The sequence below is a fragment of the Oncorhynchus masou genome, chromosome 24, assembly GCF_036934945.1.
Source record: "Oncorhynchus masou masou isolate Uvic2021 chromosome 24, UVic_Omas_1.1, whole genome shotgun sequence".
Taxonomy (NCBI): domain Eukaryota; kingdom Metazoa; phylum Chordata; class Actinopteri; order Salmoniformes; family Salmonidae; genus Oncorhynchus; species Oncorhynchus masou.
Genome location: NC_088235.1, coordinates 76,077,045 through 76,090,163, shown reverse-complemented (window position 1 = coordinate 76,090,163; position 13,119 = coordinate 76,077,045).

Below are 13,119 nucleotides of genomic sequence, written 5' to 3'. Positions count from 1 at the left end.
CTTATTGGTGTCCTTTAGTAGTGGTTTCTTTGCAGCAATTTGACCACAGATGCCTGATTCATGCAGTCTCCTCTGAACAGTTGATGTTGAGATGTGTCTGTTACCTGAACTCTGTAAAGCATTTATTTTGGCTTCAATCTAAGGCTGGTAACTCTAATTAACTTATCCTCTGTAGCGGAGGTAATTCTGGGTCTTCCTTTCCTGTGGCGGTCCTCATGAGAGCCAATTTCATCATAGCGCTTGATGGTTTTTGCGACTGCACTTGAAGAAACTTTAAAAGTTCTTAAAATTTTACGCATTGACTGACCTTCATGTCTTAAATTAATGATGGACTGTCTTTTCTCTTTGCATATTTGAGATGTTCTTGCCATAATATGGACTTGGTCTTTTACCAAATAGGACAATATTCTGTATACCATCCCTACCTGCTCAAATGCATTAAGAAGGAACAAATTCCACAAATGAACTTTTATCAAGGCACACCTGTTAATTTAAATGCATTCCAGTTGACTACCTCATGAAGCTGGTTGAGAGAATGCCAAGAGTGTGCAATGCTGTCATCAAGGCAAAGGGTTGCTACTTTGAAGAATCAAAAATGATTGAAAACAAAAATGTGCTTTTTGGTCTTAATTTAAGATCAATAGGCAGTTTGGTTAAGGTCAGGGTTAAGGTTTAAAATCAGATTTTGAGAAGAGAAATTGTATAAATGGGCAGGGTTTAGCCATGATTACATTTCCCACTGTAATTATGGGTCAATATGTAAAATATGTCATTTTTTATTCTGTTTTATTTGCATGTAACATTTTATTTGATTAATAAATACTACACCTTCTCTGAAATATCCTGTTGTTGAAGCATTAGTCTATTTTTTAATCTAAGTTATTTTCATAATTCTATGTTAATAACAATTGCATTTCAACAACAGGGAGTATGGCAACGCTAGGTAGGAGACCTACGCCAACTTCCTGTGGTTACCGGGGGGCTAGAGAGACCGGGCAGGCACCGTGTTATGCTGTGGTGCGCACGGTGTCCCCAGTGCGGGTGCATAGCGGTGCGGTATATTACAGCTCCGCGTATCGGCCGGGCTAGATTGAGCGTCGAGCCAAATGCCATGAAGCCGGCTCTACGCATCTGGTCCCCAGTGCGTCTCCTTGGGCCGGCTTACATGGCCCCAGCCTTGCGCACGGTGTCCCCGGTTTCGCCTGCATAGCCCAGTGCGGGCTATTCCACCTTGTCCCACTGGCAGAGCGACCGGGAGTATTCAACCAGGTAAGGTTGGGCAGGCTCGGTGCTCAAGAGCTTCAGAGCGCCTGCACGGTCCGGTCTACCCAGTACCACCTCCACGCACCAGCCCTCCGGTGGCTGCTCCCCGCACCAGGCTTCCTGTGCGTGTCCTTGGCCCAGTACCACCAGTGCCAGCACCACGCATCAGGCCTACAGTGCGCCTTGCCTCTCCAGCGCTTCCAGAGCCTCCTCCTCTCCTGCGCTGCCGGAGTCTCCCGCCTGTTTAGCGCTGCCAGAGCCTTCCTCCTCTACAGCGCTGCTGGAGTCTCCTGCCTGTTCAGCGCAGCCAGAGCTGCCAGTCTGCATGAAGCAGCCAGAGATGCCAGTCTGCATGGAGCAGCCAGAGCTGCCAGTCTGCATGGAGCAGCCAGAGCTGCCAGTCTGCAAGGAGCTGCCAGTCTGCAAGTAGCTGCCAGTCTGCAAGGAGCTGCCAGTCTGCAAGGAGCTGCCAGTCTGCATGGAGCAGCCAGAGCTGCCAGTCTGCATGGAGCAGCCAGAGCCGCCAGTCTGCAAGAAGCCGCCAGAGCCATCAGTCTGCATGGAGCAGCCAGAGCCGCCAGTCTGCATGGAGCAGCCAGAGCCGCCAGTCTGCATGGAGCAGCCAGAGCCGCCAGTCTGCATGGAGCAGCCAGAGCCGCCAGTCTGCATGGAGCAGCCAGTCAGCCAAACTCTTCCAGATCCGCCAGTCAGCCAGACTCTTCCAGATCCGCCAGTCAGCCAGACTCTTCCAGATCCGCCAGTCAGCCAGACTCTTCCAGATCTGCCAGATTCTTCCAGATCCGCCAGTCAGCCAGACTCTTCCAGATCCGCCAGTCAGCCAGGATCTTCCAGATCCGCCAGTCAGCCAGACTCTTCCAGATCCGACAGTCAGCCAGGATCTGCCAGAACCACCAGCCAGCCAGGATCTGCCAGAGCCTTCCTCCTCTCCTGTGCTGCCGGAATCTCCCGCCTGTCCGGCGCTGCTGCCGGAGTCTCCCGCCTGACCGGCGCTGCTGCTGGAGTCTCCCGCCTGTCCGGCGCCGCTGCCGGAGTCTGAAGAGCCCCTCTGTCCCGAGCTGCCCCTCTGTCCCGAGCTGCCCCTCTGTCCCGAGCTGCCCCTCTGTCCCGAGCTGCCCCTCTGTCCAGTGTCAATAAGTAGGGTCGCCATGGCTAGGAGGCCACGGAAGCGGACAAGGTGGGGGACTAAGACTACGGTGAAGTGGGGGCCATGTTCAGCACCAGAGCCACCGCGGACAGATGCCCACCTAGACCCTCCCCGATAGGTTCAGGTTTTGCGGCCGGAGTCCGCACCTTGGGGGGGGGGGGGTACTGTCACACCCTGACCATAGTTTGCTTTGTATGTTTCTATGTTTTGGTTGGTCAGGGTGTGATCTGAGTGGGCATTCTATGTTGGATGTCTTGTTTGTCTACTTCTATGTCTGGCCTGATATGGTTCTCAATCAGAGGCAGGTGTTAGTCATTGTCTCTGATTGGGAACCATATTTAGGCAGCCTGGGTTTCACTGTGTGTTTGTGGGTGATTGTTCCCGTCTCTGTGTTTGCACTAGATAGTACTGTTAAGGTTTTCGCACATTTATTGTTTTGTTAGTTATTTCATGTCTAGTTCCTTTATTAAAGAACATGAATAACCACCACACTGCATTTTGGTCCGCTTCTCCTTCACCAGAGGAAAACCTTTACACAGAAATAAACATCATAATGTTAGGTAGTTACATGAAGGATAGCTTATAAAAGTGTCTTAAAAATGTTGTGCCTAATTATTGATATAGACTGCAAGTTATAAATTGCTACAGTCAACAACATTACCTGTCCATAAATTCACTGTGTTTTTCATTGTTTCTTTGCAGACTACTGCATCTGTGGATTGCTACCTTCTTTCATTCTTCATTTACTCATTCACTTTCCTTGTTCTCTACAACCAAAACAAAAAAAGGCTCTTTTAAGAACTATTCCTTCTTTCTCTCGCTCTCTCACCTCTTACCCACTCTCTCTCTCACCCACTCTCTCTCTAGCTTCTCTTACTCTCTCTCCTCTTACCCACTCTCCCTCTCGCTCCTCTTACCCACTCTCTCTCTTCTCTTACTCTCTCTATACTCTTACCCACGCGCTCTCTCTCTCTCGCCTCTTACCCACTCTCTCTTCTCTTACTCTCTCTATACTCTTACCCACGCTCTCTCTCGCCTCTTACCCACTCTCTATCTTCTCTTACTCTCTCTCTCTCCTTTTCCCCACTCTCTCTATCTTCTCGTACTCTCTCTCCGTGTCTCACTGGTTTTCTACACCCAACTCTAAGGCTCTTTTACAAGATGTTCTCTCTGTCTCTCTCCGTCTGTCTGCCTGCCTGTCTCTGTATGCACCTGTCTGTCTGCCTTAGTTGCAGGTTTGTGTGCCTGCCTGTTTTGTCTGTGTTTGCCATACTTATCTATCTGTCAATATGTCTGTCTACTTGCCTGTCTACCTCTATCACAACAGCCACATAGTATGGCTTCGTCTTTAGAGGAAGACTACGAGGATCAACTGGAAGAGCTTCTGAGACAAGGGCAAGCCCAGAACCGGTAATGTGATTAAAAGAAAAAAATGCAGTTTGATGTGTAGACTTTGACCCTTTTGAGAAACCTTTATTGTCCTTTATTGTGAAATATTTTAATTAATCAGTTAACAGAAAAAGTATGTAAGGGCCCTTTTTTGTGTGTCACCCTTTGAAGAGTAGCTGCCGCATAAGCAACAGCAAATGACAATCCAAATGAATGAATTAAACTTTTTTTTAGGCCAAGAAACAGAAAACAAAAAAGCAACTGTTTCCAGGGTCCCTTGGAGAGAGATGGACAGCAGAGGCACAGTAGTCACACAAACATTCCATGCATCATCTTCTACCGGTAAGAGATTAATAGGTGTAATGTTGGCAATAGATTTTTCAAGAATTACATGATTCAATACAAAGGACTGGCCTCAATGGGCCCCATGTGCCAGATGTGGCCCACAACATGACTTGCTTTCACTTGCTTCTGAATGTATTTATTTGGCCCACCAAGGCCAAAAGAATGAACACCCCTGCTCTAGCATGTCATACCTTTATCTCTGTGTATTGTTTTCTCAGCTCCAACAGCCAGCTTAACAAGGGATAAAACACTGCTTATAACAGTGTTGAAGACATGGACCATGCAGAGTCATGTCTAGGTGTGTGTGTGTGTTCCAACGTCCCTGGAAATGGAGGCCTCCAGGTAATCGAGCTCAAAATCGCAGGTGCGGACTTCTCCAACTGTCCCTGGACACTGCCTTTTAGATTGATGGACAACTGGCTGTAGAGCAATGGTGTCAAAGTGGTGGAGCCGAATTTGGCCGGACTGAAGCAATGGCGCATATAGTCTAGTGAGGCCTGAAAACCCAGGTAATCTTTGTTCCATGAGCTCAAAACAACAGACACAAAAGACAAATTTCTCCACACAGGACTTCTCCCCCAACACGTTCAAGAGGGAAATACATGTGTACACCCTGTAGCTGTAGATTGGTGGGAAGTGGTTCTAATAATAAATCAAGATCAACACGTAAGTTGACTCTGACCTTCATTTACAACAATTTGGTGTGTAACTATATTTACAAAAGGACTGCAGAGCCTGCCGTGAGCTGGAGAACTTGCTAGAGATAAAGCCCTTCCTCTCTGTGGTTCATGCCAAAGCTTGTGGAGTGTGAGGTATTGTACAAGTCCTTTCAATCCCACTAGTTAGTAGTGAATTATTGTGTCATATGTACATTGTAATCAGTGTCATAAGTACATTGTTTCTTCGTAAGAAGATCACGTTCATTCACACCCAATACATATATCAAATGGGGAGGGGCCAACCAGGAGAGTGCAGCCTGTACACTTGGGGAGGAAGTTGAACAGGCAAACGCCTTCATCTTGAAGATATACTGTATTTGGTGCAAATAGCTGTCGCAATACATGAAACTGGTTTGCCTGGGTGTAGCTTTGTGTATGTGGCTGTCAGTGAGGATACATTTTAAAGTTGAAAAAAACCTTTCCTAGCACTTGTGTCAGCTACGTAGTCTAGATTTCATGACCAATTAATGACTGGTTTGTGTTCTGCTTTAAATGAAAACTGCACTGGTCTCTGTAAATGTGACTTCTTCAACAGAGCACTGGACCAGCGCAGTTGGCGTTTCACACATATGAGTGCTACCCTGAGCAAATGATTCCATGAGGTAACCTTGAAAGATAGTTTAAGCAAACAGTTGTGAATTTGCAACAAAATGTTTAACCTTTATTTAACCAGGAAATGCCCATTGAGACCCAGAGACTCTTTTTCAAGGGAGAACTGGCCAAGAAGGCAACAACAATCAATACATTACAGAATTAAAACATACAACAATACAACACTATCCAGCCTAAAAAAAGGCATTTTACACTCCTCTGTAACAGTCTCCCATCAATATTTTAAATTCATTCAGTGGCACTAACATATCAAGATGAAGCATGGATTGTAGACTATTCCATGTCACTGGTGCACAAGACGAGAAGGAAGTCTTGCCTCATACTGTAAATGTCCTGGCGACTACTGCTTTCTAATTAGTGACATTAATGTTTTGTTAGCTTTGCAATGAGTTTAATGGTCATTTTTAAGATACTGTCTGCTAACAAGATTACACATCATGCCACATCTTAATTTGTTTGTCCTCATAGACCAAGCAAAAACATCTGAATGAAAAGGAGAGTCTTGAAGTTCTGAAGAACCTAATGTCTGTGAATGATGGCCGGTACAGCAGTGAGTCACTGATGTCCAGGAGTGGGTAAGTAGTTGTGTTTTTTTACAACTCCATACAAATGTTAAAATGGTGTTGCTCTCCAGATGTATGACAATTTACTTTCATCGCTCGTCATTACTGACAGACCTTATATGGGATCAAATGGAACGTTCATGATGATTAAGCCTAGTTCTGTAGAACCTCTGTAGATTTGCCAAATGTGAGGACTTCACCTCTAATTCTGTAGCGTAATTCTTCGTCCTCCTCTGACGAGGAGTATGAAATGTCGGACCAATGTGCAGCGTGGTGTGTGTTCATGATGATTTATTATACTGAACACTGAAAATACAAAATAACAACGTGAAAATAAACGAAAACCGAAACAGTCCTGTAAGGTGCGTAAAACACTAAAACAGAAAATAATCACCCACAAAACACAGGTGTGAAAAGGCTACCTAAGTATGATTCTCAATCAGAGACAACGAACGACACCTGCCTCTGATTGAGAACCATACCAGGCCAAACACAAACACAACATAGAAAAAAGAACAGACTACCCACCCCAACTCACACCCTGACCATACTAAAACAAAGACATAACAAAGAAACTAAGGTCAGAACGTGACAAATGCTGTCAATTTGGTCCTTTCCTTATCAGAACCAATGGAAGACAGTGAGATGAAATTATTGAAACACCAAATGGAGGAACTGTCTGAGAGCGTAAAACAGTAAACACATAGCCTGTAGAGACCAACTGGTATGTTGCATTTAAAAATGATGAAATCAGACACTGTAAAAAAAAAAAAAACAACAGAACCATTTCTTTCAACACATCCGCATATATGCGTTTTCCTTCCTGTTCAGGTGTGGTTCAAATGACCTTCCGTGACATCTTGTTAATCATCACATTGACCACAGCAGCTGTTTAACTCCAGATCTTCCAATCTTATACAGGGGTATACTTATGCCAGTTTTGCATTGCGCTTCAGTGTAACCGGGCGGTCTTGGAGCTTAACCGCCTTCATGGGGATCCATTTGTCACCCCCACAAGCAGGCATATGGTACAACCCACTTACACACTTCTCTGTGCTGCTCAATACATTGTGGGCTCTACAATTACAGTACTGCCAATGGAAAGGGCCCTTTTCTCTTCAACCTACCCCATGTTCAACCTACACCAGACACAGGTTGAAAACGACAGTGGCAACTTTCACAACTTTTTCTTGCCAACAGTCAACAATTGCCACCTTAGAAGTGTATCTGATTCATCAGAAAGACCATTGTCTGGTTGTGATATTGTTCCCAATATCCCTCTGTATTTTTCAGTTGATGGAGGACACGTTTCATTACATCTGTTGCAATGATCACGTCATCAGTTTGTCCTGGCACAACTAAGACTGGCACCAGCTTTCATACAGTTCATTAATTCGATATGGAGCTCATATTCACATTTGAGATCAACCTGTTGTCCTCCACATCCAATGAGGTACCACAAGAGTGGACATTTTTTGGCTTTCAGTTCAGACGTCTTTGAAGCAATGTATGATCGGCAGATTCACTTAGCGTACGGGCATTTGAACCACTATCAATGAGTCCTTTTAGTTCTACTGAGCCCTGCACGGTCACTGGTGCATAGAACAAACAATCCTTACTGGTCTCTGAGTACGTTGATATATCACATTTGTGTCGCCTTGATGTTTCTCTTTGTATGAAGACAGTTCTGTTTCAGGACTCCGTTTTTATCTTCACCTTCCCCCTCAAGGTGCAGAACTATTTGTTTAAAGCTGGACCTTGATTTTGTGGCCGCTGATCGACTGGCGCCTCTCTTCAAACTTCCTGCTTTTGTGGGCAGTCTACAGTTTGATAGCCAAGATTGTGACATTTGCACAGGCGGTCATTAATACAGTGGAGTGAGCCACATCTTTACATATAGCATATGGGAAGGGAGACAGGAGTGCAGTTCTGCGAGACCCTGTTGTGGCAGGGGGAGGAGAGTTTTGGTTTTTGAGAAACTGTTCTAGCAGTGTTGCGAGTTTTGTCATTGTCACCTGATCATTGCCACTCTGAACTCCTTGAACCACTGAGATAGGAACGGGGCACTGAGCGCTCTTCTGGTTTCCTGTAATGTCAATATGTTTTGTTTCCACCTGCCACTTTGATGGCAGTCTATCAATTCCTGGACTTCATCCACTGTCCATTTCTTCCTAGGCTTGCATCCGAATGCTGTGTACAGTTAATGTTTGGGGCGACCGCAAAACCCACGTCATCCATCTGTCTGCCCTGGCTTTGTAGACATTCATTAGCTAGATCTGCTACTCGGTTAATGCACACCCAGTAGTCTAAGCTACTATTATCCTTTCTATGATTTCATTACCTTGCTTTGGCATTTTGAAACCTTTCTTTACCAAGTAGGTCTTCATAATTACCTGCCACTCCTACACAGTACATGTATCTGTGCTATCACGTCTGAAAGTGGGAGGCATACACACTGGGACAGTGTTGGCAGCTACCTTGGATGGACTAACATTTGCTGATAGACTTGAAACAATACTGTCTCCAGTCTTTTGACACGTCTGTTTGACTAAATCAAGCATGACGCTCGGCTGAGTGTGGTATTCATCATCATTGGAGTGATTATCATCTCCATCACTCTGACCTGTTGTTTTGATCAATAGCATTCTCTTGCTCCTTTACTGCAGTTACAACAGCAGTCCTGATCAAGCTCTGCTCTACCATTCTAATTATCTGAGCACCTCTCTGAATGTCTCTCTCGGACTGAAGAGCCGGCAGACCAACTTTCCAAATAGGGGAAATGCACACGATACACACTAGTTGTTATTTCAAGGAAAATACAAAAAAGGTAAGTCTGAAGGCATGTTGAAAAACAAATTGAATTGAGAGAGGAACTGTTGGCATTCACAATGGATGTATTGCCACACCTTTTAGAATGACAGTAAATACTTGTATGTATTCTACAACACATAATGAAAGGAAACCTTATTAATCATTACACAGAAAGTAAACAGTCTTTCTTTACATCCATTTTGAATGCCAACAGTTCCTCTCTCAATTAAAATGTTTTTCCAATACTCCCCCTCGATAACCACCAAGCCTCGATGTGAAATAGATCCCGTACTCTGATCCCATATCTCCACATAGTTTTGTCAGATAACACTGTGAAACTAATAATTATTTTTTAATTGGACCTTTATTTAACCAGGCAGGCCAGTTGAGAACAAGTTCTCATTTAAAACTGCGACCTGGCCAAGATAAAGCAAAGCAGTGCAACAACAAAACAACACAGAGTTACACATAGGATACAAAAAAGTACAGGCAATAACACAATAGAAAAATCTATATACAGTGTGTGCAAATGGAGTAAGGAGGTAAGGCAATTACAATTTAGCAAATGAACACTGAAGTGATAGATGATGATGTGCAAGTAGTAATACTGGTTCTGCAAAAGAGCAAAAAAGTAAATAAAAACAATATGGGGTAGGTAGTTGGATGGGCTATTTACAGATGGGCTATGTACAGCTGCAGCGATCGGTAAGCTGCTCAGAATGCTGATGCTTAAAGTTAGTCTCCAACTTCAGCGATTTTTGCAATTCATTCCAGTCATTGGCAGCAGAGAACTGGAAGGAAATGTGGCCAAAGAAAGTGTTGGCTTTGGGGATGACCAGTGAGATATACCTGTTGGCGCGCGTGCTATGGGTGGGTGTTGTTATGGTGACCGGTGAACTGAGATAAGGCAGAGTTTTACCTAGCAAAGACTTCTAGATGACCTGGAGCCAGTGGGTCTGGTGATGAATATGTAGAGAGGCCAAGCCGACGAGAGCATACGGGTCGCAGTGGTGGGTAGTATATGGGTGTGGTGGTCGTTGTAACAAGGAGACCAAGGCGCAGTGTGAGATGAATACATTCTTCTTTCATTAAAACAAAGAACACTTAAACAAACTAACAAAATAACAAAACGAACGTGAAGCTATAAACACGAGTGCTGATATGCAACTACACATAGACAATAACCCACAAAATACCCAAGGAATATGGCTACCTAAATATGGTCCCCAATCAGAGACAACGATGAACAGCTGTCTCTGAATGAGAACCAATCTAGGCAACCAAAGACATAAAAACACCTAGACTAGAAACAACCCCATAAACATAAAAAAAACAGAGACAGGACAAAACACATAGTGGGGCAAAAAAGTATTTAGTCAGCCACCAATTGTGCAAGTTCTCCCACTTAAAAAGATGAGGCCTGTAATTTTCATCATAGGTACACTTCAACTATGACAGACAAAATGAGAAAAAAATCCAGAAAATCACATTGTAGGATTTTTAATAAATTTATTTGCAAATTATGGTGGAAAATAAGTATTTGGTCAATAACAAAAGTTTCTCAATACTTTGTTATATACCCTTTGTTGGCAATGACAGAGGTCAAACGTTTTCTGTAAGTCTTCACAAGGTTTTCACACACTGTTGCTGGTATTTTGGCCCATTCCTCCATGCAGATCTCCTCTAGGGTAGTGATGTTTTGGGGCTGTTGCTGGGCAACACAGACTTTCAACTCCCTCCAAAGATTTTCTATGGGGTTGAGATCTGGAGACTGGCTAGGCCACGCCAGGACCTTGAAATGTTTCTTACGAAGCCACTCCTTCGTTGCCCGGGCGGTGTGTTTGGGATCATTGTCATGCTGTAAGACCCAGCCACATTTCATCTTCAATGCCCTTGCTGATGGTAGGCTTTGTTACTTTGGTCCCAGCTCTCTGCAGGCAGGTCATTCATCATTTTAGGTCCCCCAGATGATTATGTGGTCTTGTATGTCTTCCATTTTCTCCCACAGTTGATTTTTTGCTTACCATTTTGTCTTTCCAGCCTGGTGCAGGTCATTTTATTTCTGGTGTCCTTTGAAGCCATGTAGTTTGGAGTGTGACTGTTTGAGGTTGTAGGTGATGACAAACAGGTGCCATTTGTAAGTGGAGAACAGAGGAGCCTCATAAAGGATAAGAGCCAGAAATCTTGCTTGTTTGTAGGTGACCAAATACTTATTTTCCACCATAATTTGCAAATAAATTCTCCTAAATGTAAATTTTGTCTGTAAATGTAAATGAAAATTACAGGCCTCTCTCATATTTGTAATTGGGAGAACTTGTACAATTGGTGGCTGACTAAATACTTTTTTGCCCCACTGTATATCACCCCTATCACACCCTGACCTAACCAAAATAATAAAGAAAACAAAGAATACATATATGGGAGGGTCTGGGTGGGCATCTAACCTTGGTGGCGGCTTAGGTTCTGGACGCCGCCCCCCTTCTTTACTTACACTGAGGGCTGGGGACCCTCGATGGGGACCCCGGGCTGGGGACCGTCGCTGGAGACCCCGGGCTGGGGACCGTCACTGGAGACCCCGGACTGTGGCCCGTCGTGGGAGGTTCTGGACTGTGGCCCGTCGTGGGAGGTTCCGGTTTGTGGCTCGTCGTGGGAGGTTCCGGTCTGTGGCCCGTCGTGGGAGGTTCCGGTTTGTGGCCCGTCATTGGAGGTTCCAGTCTGTGGCCTGTCGTTGGAGGTTCCAGTCTGTGGCTTGTCGTTGGAGGTTCCGGTCTATGAACTGTCGCCGGACGCTCCGGTCTGTGAACTGTCGCTGGACGCTCTGGTCTGTGAACTGTCGCCGGACGCTCTGGACTAGGTACTGTCGCCAGAGGCTCTGGACTGGGTACGGTCGTCGGACGCGCATAGGAGGCTTGGTGCGTGGTGCTGGAACTGTTGGTACCGGACTGGGGACATGCACCTCAGGGCGAGTGCGGGGAAGAGGAACAGGGTGTACTAGACTCTGGAGGCGCACGGGAAGCCTGGTGCATGGTGTTGGCACTGGTGGTACTGGGCTGGAATATGGCTACCTATATGGTCCCCAATCAGAGACAACGATAAACAGCTGCCTCTGATTGAGAACCAATCTAGGCAACCATAGACATAAAAACACCTAGACTAGAAACAACCCCATGAACACACAAAAACCCTAGACAGGACAAAACACATACACTGGGGAGAACAAGTATTTGATACACTGCCGATTTTGCAGGTTTTCCTACTTACAAAGCATGTAGAGGTCTGTAATTTTTATCATAGGTACACTTCAACTGTGAGAGACGGAATCTAAAACAAAAATCCAGAAAATCACATTGTATGATTTTTAAGTAATTAATTAGCATTTTATTGCATGACATAAGTATTTGATACACCAGAAAAGAAGAACATAATATTTGGTACGGAAACCTTTGTTTGCAATTACAGAGATCATATGTTTCCTGTAGTTCTTGACCAGGTTTGCACACACTGCAGCAGGGATTTTGGCCCACTCCTGCATACAGACCTTCTCCAGAGCCTTCAGGTTTTGGGGCTGTCGCTGGGCAATACGGACTTTCAGCTCCCTCCAAAGACTTTCTATTGGGTTCAGGTCTGGAGACTGGCTAGGCCACTCCAGGACCTTGAGATGCTTCTTACGGAGCCACTCCTTAGTTGCCCTGGCTGTGTGTTTCGGGTCGTTGTCATGCTGGAAGACCCAGCCACGATCCATCTTCAATGCTCTTACTGAGGGAAGGAGGTTGTTGGCCAAGATCTTGCGATACATGGCCCCATCCATCCTCCCCTCAATACGGTGCAGTTGTCCTGTCCCCTTTGCAGAAAAGCATCCCCAAAGAATGATGTTTCCACTTCCATGCTTCACGGTTGGGATGGTATTCATGAGGTTGTACTCATCCTTCTTCTTCCTCCAAACACGGCGAGTGGAGTTTAGACCAAAAAGCTCTATTTTTGTCTCATCAGACCATATGACCTTCTCCCATTCCTCCTCTGGATCATCCAGATGGTCATTGGCAAACTTCAGATGGGCCTGGACATGCGCTGGCTTGAGCAAGAAGACCTTGCATGCTCTGCAGGATTTTGATCCATGACGGCGTAGTGTGTTACTAATGGTTTTCTTTGAGACTGTGGTCCCAGCTCTCTTCAGGTCATTGACCAGGTCCTGCCGTGTAGTTCTGGGCTGATCCTTCACCTTCCTCATGATCATTGATGCCCCACGAGGTGA